This window comes from Jaculus jaculus, chromosome 2, assembly GCF_020740685.1.
Source record: "Jaculus jaculus isolate mJacJac1 chromosome 2, mJacJac1.mat.Y.cur, whole genome shotgun sequence".
Lineage (NCBI taxonomy): Eukaryota > Metazoa > Chordata > Mammalia > Rodentia > Dipodidae > Jaculus > Jaculus jaculus.
This window is the reverse complement of record NC_059103.1, coordinates 215075550-215082660: the sequence shown is the minus strand read 5'-3', so window position 1 is coordinate 215082660 and position 7111 is coordinate 215075550. Positions and strand designations below refer to the sequence as shown.

Genomic DNA, 7111 nt, shown 5'->3' with positions numbered 1-7111 from the left:
AGGGAATCAAACCTCAGTCATTAGGCTTTGCAGGCCAAATATCTTAATTACTGAGCCATCTCTTCATTCCCAAGACCAGGTCAAACTCCCAAGAAAACTGAAGATGCAAATGTTCAGAAAAAGGAAACCTGTTTGCCTGATTTGTCCCCTGGGACTGAGTACATGAATACTTTTTAATGGGGTTCTTTAATGGTGGTTTGTGTAAGGGTAACTAATATAGTTTGTATCTTGGATGCTCCCCCAAGGTTGAAGGCTTAGTCTCATAGTCTGTGACATGAGTGGGAGGTAGAGCATTGAGGAGTTGGAACTCAAGGGAAGGAAGATTAGGTTAGTAAGGCAATGTTCTTGAATCACTATAAAATATGGGATTAGTAAAAATAATGAGACTACTATGAAGATAAAGCCAGCATGATTTATTAATATGGAATAAATGTATGTTGAGAATGATTGCAAGTTAATAATGGTTCTCACTCACCACTTCAGTTCAACCTACAGTCAATTAGCACTACCAAGTCCCATCACTCATGGGGCCTGGTGTATGATGGCTGTAAAGCATGCGACTACTGCTCGTATGGCTTGCCCCTAAGGGACCTTGCCGACAGAACAGGCAATGTCCATGGCTTTGATATCACGCTGTCACCAATCTATACCGCATACAGGTATGTAGAATGCATTTGAAAAGCTCAGATACAGAGAGGGTTTCACATTGACCAGATCATCATATCCAACATGATGCAGAAGAAGGAACATATGGCTGATGCCCTGAGCAGGGCCAGATTCAAGTACCCCAGAGGATAGAAAATTCGCATTTCAGCCGGGCGTGGTGGCCAACACCTTTAATCCCAGCACTCGGGAGGCAGAGGTAGGAGGATCGCCGTGAGTTCAAGGCCAAACTGAGACTACAGAGTTAATTCCAGGTCAGCCTGGACCAGAGTGAGACCCTACCTCAAAAAAACAAAAAAAAAAAAAAAAAGAAAAGAAAATTCACATTTCAAAGCCAGGACTACAGCGAGACCCTACCTCGAAAGAAACTAAATGGAGGAATAAATTATCATTCAGTGTCTTTTAGCATAATAGCCTTAATAGCCTTTAGCATGATAGCCAAAATAGCCTATATTATATTTACAGGCTTCTTTTAGTTGTTACTCTTTTTTTTTTATGAGAGAGAGAGCAAGAAAGAGACAGAGAGAATTGGCCCACAAGGTTCTCTAGCCACTGTAAACAAACTCCAGACATGTGTGCTACATGTATGACCCTGTGCATGTGACTCATGACCTTGTGCATCTGACTTATGTTGGTTCTGGGGAGTCGAACATGGGCCCTTAGGTTTCACAGACCATCGCCTTAAGCACTAAGCCATCCTCCAGCCCTCCTAGCTGTGCTTTGAAAGCTGAGGTATCCTAAGAGATCTAAAACAAAACAAAACAAAATCCCTCAAGTTCATCTTCATTCACAACAGGAGAAAATGCAGGTAACACCAGGAAAGCCAGTGGTTTTAGAAGGTGTCTGGAAAGATATCAAGACTTATAGGATCAAGTCCCTCAGGGAAAGCTCTGATGCTCTGCACAGCCAGAAGGGAGGTGCTGCAAACACACGGCTTCCATCCAAGGCAGACAGCAACATGGACTTCATCAGGGTAGTTCCCTAACAGTAATGCTTCCTGCTATGGCAAGCTAATTCCTATTAAGAATAGCTAAGGGGTGTATGTTCTGTTACTTCCTCAAAGGTAATACTTGAATACTAAGCATTTGTGTGCTCGTCATGTGTTCATATGGCAGAGCTTGGTAAGCTAAACTAAACTGCAAGACGGAGGCAGAGGGAAAAGTCAACGTGACCCAGACATGTGAGAAGTAAAAGCTGTTTCTAACATGGCCTAACCACTGCACTTAGTAGCTTTCTGAATTGCAAGATGTTTTGTGCTCCAGGATAATTGAAGGAAAAATAAACAGAATTCTAATCTGAATATGTATAGCAATAGCATTCTTTGTTTATAGTGTAAAATTGTTTATATTTTGTACACAAATAATTCTTTTGGTAAAATGAACTGTTTACAGTTTGTTCTTAAGACTAAATTCAAAGGGTTTTCCTCTAAATGCTGTCTCAGTTTTGGTCTTTTGTACTTCAGAAAAGATAAATGGGGTATAGCTGCATAATGTGGGTTTTTATCCTAATGGATTGTAAATAAATCATAAACTTTCTTTTGCCCTTAAAAAAAAAAAAAAGAATAGCTAAGGGGGCCAGGATGTGGTGGTACATGCTTTTAATTCCAGCAACAAGTGTGGGGGGGGGCATAGGTACGAGTATCACTCCGAGTTTGAGGCCAGTCTGGGACTACAGAATGAGGGCCAGGTCAGCGGTCAGCCTGGGATAGAATAAGACCCTAACTCGAAGCCGGGCGTGGTGGCGCACGCCTTTAATCCCAGCACTCGGGAGGCAGAGGTAGGAGGATTGCCGTGAGTTCAAGGCCACCCTGAGACTACAGAGTTAATTCCAGGTCAGCCTGGACCAGAGTGAGACCCTACCTCAAAAACAAAACAAAACAAAACAAAACAAAACAAAACAAGACCCTAACTCGAAAAACAGTAACAAAAGCAACAAAAATAAGAATAACTAAGGGATGAGGCAAGACATGGAGGGAAAATAATATAAAAACGGGCCCCTGCCCCTTCTAACACTGGTTGGAAAATTAGGCAAATTCATCTCAGTGGTGTTTTGTGTCAAAAGGAAAACAAAACCTTTTACGACCACTGAGGCAGTTTAATATGACTGTGCCCCCAAAAGTAAAAAAGCAGGAATGTCCTCAAACCTGACATAACAGTCCCCATGTTAGTACAATCAGAGAAGTCTTCTGCTTTTTCTTTAATTTGTATTTTATTTATTTATTTATTTATTTATTTATTTGAGAGTGACACAGAGAGAGAAAAAGAGGCAGAGAGAGAGAGCGCACACGCACCAGGGCCTCCAGCCAATGCAAACAAACTCCAGATGCATGTGCCACCTTCTCCATCTATCTGGCTAACGTGGGTACTGGGGAATCGAACCTCGAACCGGGGTCCTTAGGCTTCACAAGCGAGCGCGTAACCACTGAGCCATCTCCCCAGCCCCCAGAGAAGTCTTCTTCTTATCTCTTGCCTGAATGAGTGCTCTAGATCTGTTTTTCTATAAACAACCTGAGCCCTTCCATATACCCCTTTCCTAGAACTGAGATTCCTAGAAGATTTATATCTGATAGTGGCATTATGGCTACTCAGCCCCAAAATGTAGCATCATGGCAGGTTAGCTCAGCCTCCGTTCTGAATCCATAAGTGACCCCAATTTGGGTCATAGGGCAGGCTTTACCCACTAACACCTTCCATATGGCAGGAGCTCTCTATACTTTCTCCATTTTCCTTCTCTTAATCTAATAAAGTCTATCTAAACCTTACCCTATGATCTGTGAATTTCACTTCTTTAAGTTTGTAAGACAAGAATCTGGAGATACCCCAAGTTTATTGGTGCAAAAGCACTCATCAGATATAAATGACTTCCTCATTTTCATGCCATACTCAGGGGGTGAACACACACAACATTTACAATATGCACACACATGGCAACACTAAATATGAATTGAATGAATGAATATGAATTCTCAGTCTTATGTTCACCTTTTAGGTACTCTCACACAGTCACCGGGAGTAAGCCACTAATGCTGGGCTTTATCCAAGTTGAGGCCCCTAGGATGTGAGTGGAACTACTAAAGCTGCTGAGAGTGACAGTGTGAAGCCAATCTAAGTACTGTCACTGCTCACAATTCTACCAACCAGTCCAACTAGGTGAGCCAATGAGTTTACTGGGTTGACTTACAGAGCACAGGTGGGGTGTTATTTACAGGAGTGTGGGTGACCCCAAAACAGCTGCATTACTGCAAGGTCCACCCCACCAGAGACTATATGAAAAGAGTATGATAGCATCTAATTACTTAACCTTTCACTTCCTAGTTTATCCCAGCCCAGTGACCCTCCCCCCCCCTTTTACCAGACAGTGTCAATAGCTCCATTAACATTTTTTTTAAATTTTTTAAAATTTTTATTAATATTTTCCATGATTATAAAAAAAAATCCCATGGTAATTCCCTCCCTACCCCCCCCCCCGACACTTTCCCCTTTGAAATTCCATTCTCCATCATATTACCTCCCCATCTCAATCATTGTACTTACAATATCAACCTATTAAGTACCCTCCTCCCTTCCTTTCTCTTCCCTTTATGTCTCCTTTTTAACTTACTGGCCTCTGCTACTAAGTATTTTCCTTCTCACGCAGAAGCCCAATCATCTGTAGCTAGTATCCACATATGAGAGAGAACATGTGGTGCTTAGCTTTCTGGGCCTGGGTTACCTCACTTAGTACAATCCTTTCCAGGTCCTTCCATTTTTCTGAAAATTTCATAACTTCATTTTTCTTTACTGAATAGCTCCATTAACATTTCCATAGACCTGGATATCACTGCATAGCTCTGCTCAATTAACTGTGACAGGCCTACTAAGAAAAGACATTCTTTACTGGCATCAGATTATATCTGGAGGAAAAAGCCCTTCCTACCAGATTCTTTTTTTTTTTTTTTTTTTCTAGGTAGAGTCTAGCTCTAGCCAAGGCTGACCTGGGACTCAGTATGCACTATGTAGTCTCAGGTTGACTTGGAACTCACAGTGAACCTCCTACCTCTGCCTCCCAAGTGCTTGGATTAAAGACATGTACCACCATACCTGGCCCTACAACATTTTTGAACATCTTTGTGATCTACATACAGCAAACTTACTTTGGCTAAAAAAAAATTTGTTATAGGGCTGGAGAGATGGCTCAGCAGTTAAGGCAGTTGCCTGTGAAGCCTAAGGACCCAGATTCATTTCTCCAGTACCCACATAAAGCCTTATGTGCCTTGTGACACTTGCATCTGGGATTTTTTTTTTGCAGTGGCTGAAGTCCCTGGCACACTCATTCTCTATCTGCCTCTTTTTCTTTCTCAAATAAATAAGTAAAAATAAAATAGTTAAATAAAATTTTAGACCCAGACATGGTGTTGCATGCCTTTAATCCCAGCACTCGGGAGGCAAACGTAGGAGGATGAGTTCAAGGCCACCCTGAGACTACACAGTGAATTCCAAGTCAACCTGAGCTAGAGTGAAACCATACCTCAAAACCAAAATTAAATGTTATCCACCTTTGCTTCAGTTATGTTTCCTTATATGTAAGTCTCTCTAATATCCTTCTAAATAACCCTATGATTTCATTATAAAACCTTGTTATAAGGAAATGAGTAGCTCCCCTCCCTTAAACAACATAACTCCAAAAGTCCCAGTCACTGATAAAATTATTCCTGAAGAATTTGGGTGCATTCCTCTCCTGAGGCAGTGATTGCAGAATGTGATCTCCTGACTCTCACTCTAACCAAAACCTTAACACCTAACCTTCACCCCAAAATTCCTAAACTCAACCTGACTCTGACCCTAATCCTGACCCTGAAACAGACACGGACCCTAATCATAAACCTGGCCTTGACACTAGCCACAAACCTCTAACTCTAAGACTAACACTAAAAATAGTAGTGTGCTATGTTACAGAATGATCTCACCAATTAGCAGATGAAAATGATGCTCTGAGAGGAAAAGTATTAGATGTGAGATCCAGTATTTTGAGTGGTACACAGTGCAACTGATAACCATTTCTTTCTTTCTTTCTTTCTTTCTTTCTTTCTTTCTTTCTTTCTTTCTTTCTTTCTTTCTTTCTTTTTTTAGCCCAGGCTAACCTGGAATTCATTATATGGTCTCAGGCTAGTCTTGAACTTACTTTGATCCTCCTACCTCTACCTCATGAGTGCTGGCATTAAAGACATGCCCCACCATGGCTAGCCAAATGGTATCACTTTTTCAAAAACAATTATTTTATTCTACTTCAGACAATTTTCTAGGTATCACGCAGAAGAATCCTTTTGTCTGTAACATAAAGTGACAGGGTCCTTCAAAGTTAAAGACTAATTGAAAATATGTATTATACATTTGTCATTATTTGAAATTATCCAATAATTTTTAGTGTTCTTATGGAATGAAATAATGATAAAAGGCATTCTATATTCATATGATCAAAATAAATTTACTTGTCAGGTTTATTTTTTTTCCTAGTAGGGTCTCACTCTAGCCAAGGTTGACCTGGAATTCACTATTTAGTCTCAGGATTATCTCTTACTCAGGGTGATCCTCCTACCTCTGCCTCCCAAGTGATGAGAATAAAGGGGTGTACCACCATGCCCAGCCAGAAGTCAGTTTTAATCCTTGCTCATGTTCAAAGTATAATCACTGTGATAAGACATAAGATATTAGTAGCCACTAATTTTTGATTCACACTTAAGTGGAAGAGGCACCAGTGATTTCATATCCCCCAGCATAGACAACATAAGAGCCACAGTGCACACCACTCACAGAAAGACAGTAAATGAAATCCTGAAGAGACAGGGTTTTTTTTTTCTTCCCTTTTATTGTTATTTTGCAGTTGGGAGAAGAGTAGCAATAACCTCTTTCCTTCCTCTGGCTTTCCTCAGCAACTTAGAGATGGAATTAGTCCTCTATACCAGAGTGACAGAATAAAACATCTATATGATGAATCACAATATTCACACAACAGTGAGGTTTTGCTGCACCTGCAGCATCAATGACAACATATTTATTTGGAGTACTACACAAAACTTTGAACCTTAAGACCAATTTATAGGGATTATACAGAGTCAACACTCATGTCTTGACTGCTCTTTGGCATAAGATATTAGCTCTGTGGTACACACAAAAATAACATAATTTATTGGGCTGGAGAGCTGGCTTATCAGTTAAGGCACATGCCTGTGAAGACTAAGGACCCAGGTTCGATTCTCCAAGTCCCATGTAAGCCAGATGCACATGGTGGCATATGCATCTGGAGTTCATTTGCAGTGGCTAGAGGTCCTGGCCTACCCATTCTCACTCCTTCTCTCTCTCTCCCCCATCCCTTTCTCTGTGTCTAATAAATAAATAAATAAATAAAAATAAATCTTTCAGAAAGCCATAATTTCCTTCTGGTTGATTTTCTTTTTGTTGCATTGGCACTA

The 7111-nt window shown here is 40.7% G+C and overlaps 2 pseudogenes; one reads left to right on the top strand and one right to left on the bottom strand.

The window, feature by feature from the left end:
* Window positions 1-489: 489 nt before the first annotated feature.
* Window positions 490-604, top strand: LOC123459120 (annotated as a pseudogene).
* Window positions 605-6315: 5711 nt separating this feature from the next.
* On the bottom strand, window positions 6316-6814 carry LOC123458718 (annotated as a pseudogene).
* Between the last annotated feature and the right edge of the window lie 297 nt (window positions 6815-7111).